This window comes from Mustela nivalis, assembly GCF_964662115.1.
Source record: "Mustela nivalis genome assembly, chromosome: 7".
Lineage (NCBI taxonomy): Eukaryota > Metazoa > Chordata > Mammalia > Carnivora > Mustelidae > Mustela > Mustela nivalis.
Genome location: NC_139026.1, coordinates 75,035,199 through 75,049,202, shown reverse-complemented (window position 1 = coordinate 75,049,202; position 14,004 = coordinate 75,035,199). Strand labels below are relative to the sequence as shown.

Below are 14,004 nucleotides of genomic sequence, written 5' to 3'. Positions count from 1 at the left end.
GAAGGGACAGGGACAGGTGGGGAGCACACAGCCCCAGACAAGAGGACAGATTTCAGGAAGGCTCAGGAGGTGAGAGTGAGTAGCTTGTCTATGACTTAGGTAAATTCTTGTTTTCTAGAATGCTCTAATGTAAACACATGGAATCTGAAAAAGAACGGAGAGAAGATCTTTATATAGTACATAAGTCAGAGATGTGTTCTGTTTTTATATTCGTTATTCTCATGACCACTACCTCTCAACAACTTGGACTAAGAAATCTCTTTACAAAATGAGAATAGAGACTCAGAGAAGTTAAGTAACTCGCTCAAGATGACTCGGCTAGTAAAAATTGCATTCGAGATTTAAACTCTCATCTGTCTGACTCCAGGACAGAGTAAAATGAGGGGAGCCACCTCTTCTGTCTGTGTGGATTGAGAAATCTTCCAAGAGGATCAGAGCTGAGGGTTGGAGGGCAGGACTGAGTAGTGCACCAAGCCTGCCCTGACTCACCTCTTTATAGCCTGCACTGCTGTAACTTCCCAGACCCAGAATGCATCTGCAGAGCAATGGGATGGGACGTTAGAATGGACGCTTCACAGGCACAAACCCCTCCTCATCCTGCCCCCCGTTGAACCAGCTGCATGACAGCAAGAGAGGAATCCCCTGATGCAGGTGAAGCTACAGCTGGAGGGGCAGGTGACAGAGCTGAAAGGCCAGGTTCAGAAGCACACAGGGATGTGGTAACCACCAGGCAGGAGCAGACAGAGCTGACAGAGCAGTACAAGCTGGGAGTTGGGCCAGTGGGGGATGGGGCCTGGCTGCTTATCCAGGATCCAAACTCAGAATCCTCTGAAGAGGGGAAAAGGGAGATGTTAGTGTGCTTTTAAGAGGGATCTGGCATCAAAAAATAACTTGTCCTCATTCATCATCTGCTCTTGGCCCTGTGTTTCCAGAGGTTCCTCCCAGCTGCAGACAGGGAAGCCCTTTCCCTGTTCTCATCTGCTCCCTCCTACCGTGGCCCCTGTTTCCAGTTCCCTGGCACTGTCTGGGGTGACAGGGGAAACAGACAGAAAACTGGTGCTCTCTGAGCTCTCTTCTCTGAAACTGACCTGCTAATCACTGCCCTTCTGCCCAGGAAAGGACTGACCCACCAGGCTTTACCCCACATCCTCTCAGTGTCCCTCCACTCTAACTCACTTCTCATCCAGAAGAAACTCCTTCCATATCAGGGGATGGGAGGGCTCATACTCATAGAGCAGGAAGTGCCACACGTGGATTTGAGTTAGACTCAGTCAGAACTTCCCAGCACTAGGGGGCTGACAGCCTCAGCTGCTGTGACATTCAGTAAGAATGTACACATGGCCTCACCAGATGTCTCCAAGAGACAAGGACTTGTTCTGGACCTTTCTGCGTAGTCCCGACTGGAGACAGAAGTTTAAAGTGTGACTCTGGTCATCCCCAGCCTCAGAAGCGAGCACACAGGGACTTCTGGGAACTCTCAGGCCCTCAGGCAGAATGGGTGGAGCCTACAATTGGGAGCTGCAACATGGTGGGGTGGGGAGAGATCAGGCCTGAACCTCCATTGTCTGGCCTCCCTTCACCCTGGCCCCACCTCTTGATGGCCCTCTCTGGTCAGAGCAGGGCCTCTGAGCTCTCTCAATGCAGCGCTGAGAGCAGGCCTCAGGACCCAGTCTCCACCCAGCCTCTGACCCGGGACCTTGATGCCATCCCCTGTGCCTTGCAGGACAGAGATACCCACTGCTCAGGTTCACACCCCCCACACTCCACACTAATAGCCTTCCTCTCCTGGCCTCCCCCACCCCCAACCCCATAGCTCAGTCTGGTACCTGCAGGAAATGTGCACAAATCAAAGACATCTGCCACTATGGATCTTCAGGCTCCCCTGTGACAACACACACACACACACACACATATATACACACACACACAGGCTCATACTTGCACACACACACATAACCTCAAATTACACACAAACACACCCACACATCACAAACATTCTCACATGCATGCAACGCAAAGACACATACTCACAAAGACACATACTCACAAACTCATTAACACCAGCACCCCACCCCACCCGCACCCCCAGTCCTGTAGCTGAGTCAGACACATAGAAGAGTAAGACCTTCTGCCAGTGTGTGGGGAGAAGTGCAAGAACTCAGGAGCGGTGACCTGATTTCACTCTTACCTTTGCCCCTTTATATGCTGTGTTACCTTGGGCCCTTGACATAACATCTCTGAGCCTCAGTTTTATCACCTATAAGTAGAATTAACAAAATTTACCTAAGGTGTGAGATTAAGACAGGTGTAGCTTCCATCATCAGTGTGGCCACTGATGGAAAGTCACCCCACTCCATTCCCCACTTCTGTGCTGAGCATCTCCCTAACACCCTTCCAGGCCTGCTGTCCCTGAAACAGAAACCCCATCTCCTGGAGGCTCAGACCACCAGGTGCCAACACCTGGGGAAACTTGATATATGACTAGGCCAGCTCCATCTGACTCCCCTGCCTCTGTCCTGCCCATACCACTCCTGCTCCCTTAGTGCCTCTTGCCAGGTAGCCTTTTCCCTAATGACCTTTAATGCAGCTGGCCATGGAGAAAAAGTTTGGGATGGAGCACTCAGCCCTTGCATCAGAAGGATATGAAGGGTTAATCAGCCCCAAGGAGCTGTCCTGCAGAAAGTCATCCCTAATGTCCCTGAATTATACCAATTCCAAGACATTCTTTATGGACAGAGTGTGTGGGTCACAGCTATAGGACAAGACCTGCTGTGCTAAGCAGTCAAGGAAGAAATTGTGTCACCCATGGAAAGCCCCTTTGGACTCTGAAGTGCTCTCGTCCTCCAGTCCTCCATCCAGACAACTGGTCACCCTGACCATCTCTGAATTTCCATCTGCCATTGTCCATCCTGGTGCCTCTGTTGTGCCCAAATTTCTAGACTCCCCAAAGACGACCACCAGAGTCCATAGTCAAAGCCAAACAGCAAAGGTCGTTTATTACGAGTTCGAACCCGGACTTCCACGCACTCGTTGCCAGTGACGTTAAGAGGTCCTGAGCTCAGGATCACAGCACTTTTTATATACTATTTGGGGAGGCAGGGACTTAGCATACATCATAGTATCTCATAACAAATCACTACATACCTTGAGAAAATCAAACAGCAACTCCATAGTATGACTGGTGCGCTACAGAGCGGGAAAAGGCTGGGAACAGATTATTGGTTAGGTCAAAGGGCTGTCATTCTTCAAATTGCTTGGATGGCACCGCTAGGGTATGTGTCACCCCAGGATTGACCGGGGTCTCCCTGTCAAGCCGCGGGGTGCCAGATGGTTATTATCTCTTGCACCCAAAGCTGGGTGGGGGGTCCGGGAGCAGTCACTTTGTCATGTCCAATTCTGGGTGGGGGTTTCTCTGGCGCCAGATGGCTGTTATCTCTCGGCCCGAACCGGGTGGGGGTCCGGGAGCACCCACTCTGCTAGGTTCGATTCTGGGCAGGGGTAGTGTGGTTACAGAGTGCCCATAGAAAGTTTGCTGGTAATTTTCCATCTCCTCATGGGTTAGGAAGCGAAGGTACAGAAGCAGAAATAGTGGTTATGGTTATAATTTAGGCATCTCACCTCCACCTCCCCTCACTGTCCACCCCCTTCCCTCTGACCCCTCACCTTCCCATCTCCCACTCAGTCCCCTCCCACCTGAACAAACTTACCCCCAACCCAGCCTGCCTCCCTCCCCTCCTGACATACCTCCACAGTCAACTCCACCTTCAGTGGCCTCCACCTTCCCATCACCTCCATCTCTCCAGCCTGCTGCACCCCACCATTTTGCTTCATTTCAAGTCATCTCTAATCTGCTTTCACACCTCTCCCATCCTTCAGAATCTAGGGAGTAGAGCAGGGCTAAGAGCCCAATAAAGGGAAAGACATTTCTCTCTTCTCTCTCTTCCTGCCCTCTGCCTGCCATCCCACAACTCTTCCTGAGAACAGTACTGGTCAGATGTTAGCAAGAGTTGAAGAGACATTGCCCCATCAGCAGAGTGAGGGACTGGGGTACACAGAGGAACAGGATGGGCTGTGGCACTTCTGTCAACCTGAGGGAAGCAGCAACCAACCAACACAGTGAGCCCTATACAGCCTTCTGAGTAGCCTCAGGGGTGGCAAGGGCCCTCCACAGCTTGGCTCTGCCCAGGTCAGAAGGGACCTTTGGCAGCCCTGGGACCTTGGGAGGTCCTGATGACCTGGTCACCCCATAACCACTCCTTCTCAATAGACGACAGGGGCAAACAGTTACTGTTCTCCATCGGGTCATCCTGATGAAGTTCTAGAACCTAGGTGAGGTTCAGTGGGCTGAGGTTCAGTGGGCTGAGGTCCAGAGCCGATGACCAAGAAAGAATTCTTGAGGACATCCTTGGTGCAAAATGGTGGTTTATTAAAGCATAGGGACAGGACCCGTGGGCAGGAAGAGCGGCTGCCCTGGGTTGTGAGAGATGGCAGGTTATGTACCTTGCACTTGGGGGAAGGTGAAGGGAAGGGAGGTTTCAATGGAGATTTCATATGCTAAAGAGGGCCTACAAGGTGCCAGGATACCGGAGGCCTACCAGAGGCCAAAAGCTTTGGGACTTGATCAATGTTGTCTTTGGCCAGCCATTAACATCAAGATAGTTGGGAGATTCTTGGTGGCATGTCACAATCCTGCTATTGAGCGTCTTTGTTAGTGAGATTTAGGTTCAGAAGAGATTTAACTATATTTACATTTCCTTCTGATGAAGTTCTAGAGAACCTAAGTGAGGTTCGGTGGGCTGAGGTCTGGAGCCGATGACCAAGAAAGAATTCTTGAGACATCTTTGGTGCAAAATGGTGGTTTATTAAAGCACGGGGACAGGACCCCTGGGCAGGAAGAGCTGCTGCCCCATAGCCCTCCTTCAAACCCGGTTGTGAGGGTTGTATACCTTGCGGTTGGGGGGTGGTGGTGAAGGGATGGGAGGTTTCAACGGAGTTTTCATATGTTAAAGAGTGTTAAAGAGGGCCTACAAGGTGCAGGGGGGGGGGGCTTGCCCTTGTGGCTTGATCAATGTAGTCTTTAGGTCAGGCATTAACATCAAGATAGTTGGGAGATTCTTGGTGGGGTGTCATGGTCCTGCTATCATTTACATTCCCTTCTACCTCAGCCTCCTCCAGTTTATGGTGGGGAGGGAAACATTAGGGCTTCAGGAACTGAGAGTTATTTGCCTCTGGAAATTCGTGCTATTGATAAGGTAACCTCCCTGTTTGTAGATCTCTAGGCATCTGTAGAGCAAGGGAGATTCCTGTTCTGCAGGATTGTGATCTCTGCAAGTTAACTATTTATCGTTTTATGGCAGTCAGGGGTGTCTGAGGAATGCTACACATATTACGGAGGGGAGCAGGTGGAGAGGGGGTGCAAGGTGCCAGCTTTACTCTGTCCTCAGCCAGCCTCCTGCTCCATCATCATTCCCCCCTGAACAACTTTGACCCTTAAATCTTTAAGGTGGTTGAAGGTGGAAGGTCTTATCTTCTGTAACTTCTTCCTGCTGAATAGGGGCGTAGAGCTGTCCCTACCTGCTCAGGTCAATATTGATCAGGGTAGGAACGTATAAGGGAATTACGAAAGGTAGAGGCAGCTGAATCCAGTGCTGACAGTGAAGAGGCATCCTCGCGCGTGATAAGGTGAAGTCATTGCAGCGATGGAGTCTCGGCACCAAGTAGAGAAACATCAAACAAAGCAATATATTAAGGTTAATAAGGCGATAAGAATGAGAAGCCCAAAAAGGAGATTTGGCCATAGCCCTCCTTCAAACCAGGAACTTAACCAATCACTGAAAGAGAGAGACAGATCTTGTAGAGCCTTAATCTGGGCATTCATATCTTTTATTAGTCCTGTGACATTTTTGTGATAGTCTGGGATGTACACTCAACATTCTGTCTTGATAATTGCACATGTGCTACCCTGGGCTGCTGTCAGGACATCTAAGGCCATCCTATTTTGTAAGACTGCCTTGCGTATTTGTGAGACTTCGGTATTAAGTAGGGAGATGCCATTTAGTGAATCATTGAGTGCCTTTGTAGTATATTTATTAAGGGCTTCTACATGCCACATGACATCCTCTAGTCCCGCAGATGGAACAAAAATGGATGCCAAGTGATCATACCATTTAAAAACAGATCGTGTCCATCTTTGTTTTAAATTGGGGAGATTAGCTGGAGTTGTAATAGTTTTAGTAATGCGCCCATGAATCCAGGCAAATCCTAAAGTACAGCGACCTATCCATCCTGTAAGAATCCAGGGCCACAGGTTGGTTCCACATATCTAGTGGGTTCCATTTGGAGCTGGCCATCTAATGCCAGGTCACCTTGCCAAGTCAGTAGCAAACCAGTCAGTAGCCTGGAGTACTATTACTTGGGAACACATTTCTAATGACAGCCATCCTAGATATCGTGTGTTATTTGCCCAAGTATCATACGTATGATTTCTTTGTTCCCAGCATAAAGCTGCCTTTTGACTGAGGTGTCCAATGGGTGTGGGTATGAACCACAAATATGTATCCCAGATTTGATATACACCATCCTTAGTAAGTTAAGGAGGGTTTTGTAACTTAGGCCCATATTTGATTTGGGAGTTATGGCTTGACAGCAATCCCCTTTCCTTCCAAATAGCTCCATGGGCATGTAGTACCAGGAAGGCATATTTGGAGTCAGGGTTAATTTTAATTCTTAGGCTTTGGCAATTTCAAAGTGCTACTGAGCACTATGGCATATCTAGCTTTTCTTATTCTTTTTATGAAAACTACTGTCATCAGTAAACCAACTGTCATTTGTATTTTTAACAGGGGCATCTTAAATCTGGCCAAATAGAGTAAGCAAGATCAATAACCTCTGAACATTTTTGCTCTATAAAGAAGTACAGTGGTCAGGTTCAGGCATAAAGGTAACTAGGTTTAAAGTTTGACAAGTTTTAAGTATCATTTCTGGCATATCTGTAGTGTAGCCTTGTATTTAATTAGTTGGCCTAATTAAAAGGCCATTGGTGGCCTTTGAATTCTAAGACAAATCTGGACCTGATGTGAAGTCATTACAGTCGAGGACTGTCCCATAGTAAGCTTTGAGGCTCTTTGAGGAGGGCTGTTCTAGGTTTCGCTAAAGCATCTATTTGCAATTGCACCTCCACAGAGGTGGCCTCTAGGATAAATATGACTAAGGGATAAAACCAATAAGAAGCCCTTTGAGTGGTCCAGCCTTAACAATATCCTGATTACAGAGGATCACTGGCAAGTGAGAAAACTTGTCAAGAGATAAGGGGAGTTCCCCATGCATCATCCGATCCACTCATAAAGAAAGTGGGGTCATCCATTATCTCCATAAATCCATAGTTAATCCTATGGAGTGCAATAGGCTGGCTTTTAGGAAATTTCATTATCCCAGCCACACACAAGGTGATAGTTAAGTTATATAGTTGTAGGAGAATCAATCCCATTTTTCCAGTTGTTTAATCATATGCCATGGGGTTCTGCTAATATCCCCACAAAATAATGAGATCAACTAAAGAAGCTATTGTGCAACTTCTCTGAAGTTTACCTCAAATTGTTTAGCTTAGGTAAACAAACATTTAAAGACAACCAAATCTAGAATTTAACATCCATAAAGGCGTGTTACTAAAACAGAATTTTTCTCTCTAAAATAACCCTCATTTCCAGAGATAGCCAAATCAGGACTAATTCACTTGAGAAACAAGTCCAGTTTTAAGAAACTTGGCCTAATTATTTACATAAGCTCAGCAAGAACAGTGAGTGTGATCAAATAGCTCTTTTATTTTTTTATTTTTTTTTAAAGATTTTATTTATTTGTCAGAGACAGAGGGAGAGAGAGCGAGCGAGCACAGGCAGACAGAGAGGCAGGCAGAGGCAGAGGGAGAAGCAGGCTCTCTGCTGAGCAAGGAGCCTGATGTGGGACTCGATCCCAGGACCCTGGGATCATGACCTGAGCAGAAGGCAACTGCTTAACCAACTGAGCCACCCAGGCGTCCCTCAAATAGATCTTTTAGAATCGGCTTGCTGGAACTTATAAGGAATCTCTAGGTTGAATTTTTAGTATCCTTTCCAGGCCAGAAGCCAAGCCCTGTACTTGCCATCAGGCATGCCTGAAATACCTTTGGGTGAATTCCTCTTCCTGAGACTGCACCTACCAAGGAGTGACATTCTTTACTCACCTGGTGAGGCTGCTGGGAACTCTGTAAGCAAGGTATCAGGCCAACAGTCCCAAGGGGCTTTATGGCTCCAGGTTTCATAAAGTCAACCTTAGTTCCTTTAAACTGTCTGGTCATATCTTAAGTCTTTTCAAATATGACATCCCAGTCAAATCCTTGGTAAAATAACCAGTTTCCAATGGTGTCCTGTTACAAGGAGAACAGATTCTTATTGAACTTATGCAAATGACTAATTGCCATGGAAGAAAGGATACTTACTGAGACCTTTTGGTTTCAGAGTGTTCAGATAGAGAGAAAAGTTGAATGCTTTGAGCACTTTTAGATCTCTGTAAGTTACAGATAACTTAAGAAAAAGTATCCCTAGTCTGGAAGAGCAAACATTAAAGAACCAGCAATGTCTAAAGTAAGACAAAACATTAAGAGACACAACACTATAATCTTTTAGTTTATTTAGTTCCATGTTACTAATTCTGGTGAATGCGGCTTTAGTCAGTTTTGGAAATTCTTACCCATTTCAGTTTTAGGATTTTCAAGTATATCAAATATCTGTATTTGTCCTGAAAGTCCTTTATATGAATCTCCTTGAAGGTAAAACTCATTTTACAAGAGAATTAAAACAATTATAAATGACAAAAACTCAGAATGGATACGGTAAGAGCTGATGAGATATTTAGTTGGCAAGGAAATCAGGTTATTTCTTTGATACATAACATTTCCAGAATTACAATATCAAGTGATGATCTCTCAAAACATTAAAACTTTAGGAAATGCTTAGAATCTCTAGAATAGTTATAGCATTTTCCCAAATGTAACCCAAGGTTTATCATTGGTTCAGTAGTACTTCATGAGCAACTTCACATACCAAGGAAAAGCCTGAATTAAAGATGTAAGGTTTTTCCGGCGAGATAAACACAACACCAGGCAAAGTGGGTGCAAGGCAAGATTTATTAAAAATGCTCTCTGGCAAAGTTTCAGGGCTCAGGAGAAGGGGAGCCAGGAAAGTTGTGCCGGGAGGAGGTGGGCACCCTCGGGCGAGGTTCCGCCACTCTGGAAAGCAGAGTGGCGGAAGTCGCGCCCAAGGCAGGGAGGAGGGGGCTTTTAAGGGGTCTTGGGGAAAGCTCAGGGGTCTTTTGGCAAGTTTCCCTTATTTGGATATCCTGCCTGCTCATCGGGATCCCATTGGTCCACAGGAGCCTGGGGCGGGGGTCTCAGATTCCTGCTTGGGCCTTTGTTCTCCTGTCCGAGCTCAGGTCTTGTGGCGGGAACTTTCGCCATCTTTGGTAGCCCTTCCTGCCAGCCCAACATTCCGACCTTTTGCTTAATATAATGGTGTCAGGGGCGTCGACTCGGTTCTGGCTACTTCCTGCTGACAGGGGGCGTCGTCATAGGGGTAGTTGGAAGTGGGCAGGCGAGAGTAGGGCTGGAGGAGGAGTTGATTGACGGATATTCGGGCAAGTTCTTGTAGGCGACCCTGCAAGTACCGGAAAAGACAGGGAGCAACTGAGATTATGAGGAGGATTATGCATACAGGTCCCGCCAGAGGGAGCAGCCAGGTTACCCAGTTGTAGGGGTCCAGGCCCCAGGAGGACGTGTCTCGCCACCGTGCTTGGATCCGATCCCTGAGTTCTTTGATCCTGGAGGTAACTATATGATTGGTTAACAACATTCTTTATTTAATAATAGGCAGGTTCCCCCTTTTTCGGCAGTCAGAAGGTCTAAGGCCCATCGGTTCTGTAGAGCTAAGGCTGCCAGGCTGGTGACTTGTGTCTGTAGAACTGTGAGGGAGTCAGCAACCTGTTCCGTGTCATCATTCAGGGCTTGGGAGAGTTTTTAAGAAAAGTCTATGGAGGTTCCTATCCCTGCTGTTCTAGTTGCCACCCCTGTGGCTATTCCTGCCCGTTATGAATGGGAGGAAGGCAGCCCTTCCTCCATGGTGTTGGGGAAATAGGATGGACAGCAGCTGGGATTCAGAGTAGATGGTGGTAGAAGGAGATAGTAGAATGAATATACAGCCCAGGGGAGTCATTAGTGGTCAGGCAGCAATAGATTCCCTGAGGGCACAAGAGAAATATTCCCGAGGGAGTACAGTAAAGGAGGGAGGAGTTAGTGATATGGCAGCTGCGGTGGTAAGGGAGGACACATTAATAATAGGTATGTTTCCCCCGATGGGGCCCATATGGACCGTATTATTTATGGCCCTGAAGTTGGGGAGTGGCCAGTCACTAGGGAGGGGTATCCCCAGGACATAGAGTGAGGTAAGGTAGATAGGATAAAAGAGGCGGGGAAATGGCTGGAGGGCTATGATTTCTAAGAAAGGGCCGGCGGTATAGTAATTCAAATGGGCTTAAGCCTGAAGACCCACGGGGCGTAGCCAGGAGTCTGGTGAGAGCTATAGGCAGAAGTGTAAGCTAGGAAAGATGGGTTTCTAGGGTAGGTTTGGTGAGTTGGGCTTTGAGCAGCCCGTTGGCCTTTTCTACCTTACCGATGACTGTGGGTGGTATGGGATGTGAAGTTTCCAGGTTATGTTGAGGCTCTCAGCTACCTGTTGGGTTACACTGGAGATGAAGGCAGGTCCGTTGTCTGACTGGAGGGTCTGGGGCAATCCGAACCTCGGGATGATGCGCTCGATGAGTATTGTAGCCACTACGTCCGCTGTTTCCCGGGCCATGAGGTATGCTTCGATCCAGCCTGTGAATGAATTTTATGGCAAGGCATAGGAGTGAAGTCCAGGTGTCAGTCTTCCCCCGGCTGATGACCTCGGAGCTGTTGGTTAGGCCCTGGATTCCTCCTTGTGAATTCACAGCGGAACAGGTTTTGCAAGCCCTGTGGACAACTTCGATTACCTTAGATAAGGAAGGATGATAGAACAATGGCTGAAGAAATTAGTGGAGAGCCTATGGGCCACTATGGAGGGATTGGTGGATGTCAGTAATCAAGGTGTGCACCAGATTGCCTGGCACGGCAATCCTGTCCTGGATGTAGATCCACCCCTTATCTGGCAAGGATATAGGCAGTAAAGTTGCAGGGTTTAAGCAGGGGGAGGTAGAGAGAGAGAGATGCGGGTTCTCTAGGAATAGCAGATGGAATAGCTGGAGACGAGGAGTCAGATGGGCCAGAGATTGGTGGCTAAGAAGGTCTGTGAGTCGGTGGGGAGAGTAGACCGTGATGGGCTGCCCTAAAGTCATGTTGAGGGCCTTAGAGGGGGGTACTTGATATCCCTTGGCCCCCAGAAAGTTAAGTAGGGTGGAGGTGTCGTCTTGGGAGACCGAGAGGGAGGGGCTACAGAGTTGGAGGTCATCCACATATGTAGTAGAGTACTGGCCTTAAGGACGCACTGCTGTTAAATCTGTAGGTCTGGCCGAAAATGTGAGGGCTGTCCCTGAACCCCTGGGGTAGAACAGTCCAAGTTAGTTGTCCAGAAGCATGCGTGTCAGGATCCTCCCAGGTGAAGGCAAAAAGAAAATAGGAATCAGGGTGCAAGGGGACAATGAAAAAAGCGTCCTTTAGCTCCAGTACAGTAAAGTGAGAGGTGTTTGGGGGAACGCGAGACAGTAGGGTTAGGAACGACTGGGTGGAGGGGGACCACGACCCCGTTGATAAGCCTAAGGTCTTGTACCAGTTGATAAGCCCCTGAGGGCTTGCGTACTGGGAGGATGGGGTGTTACAGGGGGAAATGATGGGGATCAGGAGTCCCTGACGTTAAAGCCATTCTATGATAGTTTCAGGCCCCGGCAGTGGGCTAAGGAAATAGGGAACTGAGCTCGAGAGGGAAACAGAGTTATCCTTAAGCTGTACTTTAATCGGGGTAAGGTGGGAAGCGATGATGGGCTCTGAGATGTCCCACACCTGAGGGTCTACAGTAGGTAGGTCATCTGGAGCGGGGGTCGAGGGAGTGGAGAGGTGTAAGATGAGACGGGTTGAGGTGGATAGAGGGGAGGAAGGTGAGAGACAGATAGTTGCCCTCAGTTTCTGGAGAATGTCCCTACCCAGTAGAGGGACCGGGCAGGAAGGAATCATAGGAACGAGTGGGGGGAGGGAAACCCATCCAGGCTACAGGTAAGGGGAAGGGTCACCCTAGGATTGGAGGAGGTCCCATCGATCCCCATAACAGTAATTGGTGAGGTTTGAGTAAGTCCCGAGTAGGAAGGCAGAACAGAGTAGGTAGCCCCCGTGTCCAGCAAAAAAAGAGATGGACTTACCCACTACCTGGAGCATAACCCTGGGCTCGGCCTGGGTGAGAGGGGTGGCTGAGTCTGGGCTTCGTCAGTCGTCCTCCAATCCGAGCAGTTGAAAGGCCAGACTTACTGTCTCGGGGGGTCCCCCCCTCAGGCGCCGAAGATACCCTGAGGTTAGGGCAGTCGGATTTCCAGTGGCCCATCAAATGGCATTGAGGGCAAGGCCGAGTTGGCGGCTTTGGATTGGGGCACTGGCGAGCCCAGTGTCCTTCAGCCCCACATTCGAAACAGGCCCCCCCGCGGGGTGCGATTGGTTGCTGGCTCTGCTGGCTCCCGGAGCCGGCCGGCCGCAGGGCTGCTACCAAGGCTTGGGTCTGCAACTGAACCTTTTGCTGGAATATGGCTTGTCATTTAAGCTCAGCCACCTCCTTACGGGAATTAAAGACCTTAAATGCCATTTTCACCAAGTCAGAAATGGGGGTCTGAGGGTCCTCCTCAGCCTTCTTTAACTTTCTCTGTATATCCAGTGCCGATTGAGCGATAAAATGAGTAGCCAGTACCGTGGCCCCCGCAGGAGAGGCAGGGTCCAAGCGAGTGTACTGGGTTAAAGGTTCAGTCAACTGGTTAAGAAACATGGTGGGGTTGTCGTAGGGGCCTGGACAATATCCCTAATCTTGTCATAATTAACAGCCTTATTAGAGGCTCGCCACATGCCTGCTATGAGACACTGGACCATGCGGTCGCGGCGCCAGTGGCCATCTTGGCCATCCTGATAATCCCAACCTGATTCTACAGCTGGGACCGCCCGGGCTCCAGCATCAGTGAGCTGGACCTGATCCGCGTGCTCCCGGGCAGCAGCCTGGATGCGTTCCCTCTCCTCTATGGTGAGGGTGGTGGTCTGGACCACATGTAAATCATGCCAGGTGAGGTCATAGGCTTGGGCCAGATATTGGAATTCTTTAATAGAGTTATCAGAACTGGCCGAAAAGGAGCCCAAACGTTTCTCAATTTGGGAAAGGTCCTGTAGAGAGAAGGGCGCATGAACTCAAACTTCCTAAACTCCAGCAACCTCCCTTGGGGGGCAGACTAACTCAGCGGGGGGCTTTCGAGCCCTAGTGCGGCTGGAGCCACACAGACACATTCACGCAGTCATGCACTCTTCAGGTTCAAACAGATTGGACACCCTCCCCTTTGGGTATCCCTGGCTAATGGGAGGTGATCAGTCTCCCCTTCCATTCTTTACCAAAGGATCTAGCTCAAACAGTAGCCCTGCGGCTGTTACAACAGAATTCAATTAAGCACAAAAGGTGTTTACCAACAGCAGATTTCAAAAGCGCAAACCTAGTTCCGGGACCAGCACTCTGGTATTTTATCCCATTCTGTTAAAGGTTACCAAAGACTTTGAATGCTACCTTAAGAATGACCCATTAAAACTCCCAGACACACAATTAACCAGCAGTTCTAGTCATCTCTTTGCTAGCAGATTTTAACAAATAACAAGAGCCTACTTGACCTTCAGTAAACTTTGATTGGAGTTTCCGGTTTACTGCGGATAAATTTGTCAGGAGTTTGGATAGGAGGGGGGAGGGGGAGAAGGAGGGGTAGACGAGAGCG

The 14,004-nt window shown here is 48.7% G+C and overlaps 1 long non-coding RNA gene across 2 annotated transcripts; it reads right to left on the bottom strand.

The window, feature by feature from the left end:
• Positions 1 to 9,196: 9,196 nt before the first annotated feature.
• LOC309868382 lies at positions 9,197 to 11,167 on the bottom strand. Of its 2 annotated transcripts, none has more exons than XR_014313669.1 (2): positions 10,758 to 11,167; positions 9,197 to 9,849 (listed from the first exon to the last, which is right to left on the bottom strand). It is a non-coding gene; the product is annotated as an uncharacterized lncRNA (long non-coding RNA). The 2 variants fall into 2 exon arrangements; XR_014313670.1 differs by having other exon boundaries at positions 9,197 to 9,686.
• Positions 11,168 to 14,004: the final 2,837 nt, after the last annotated feature.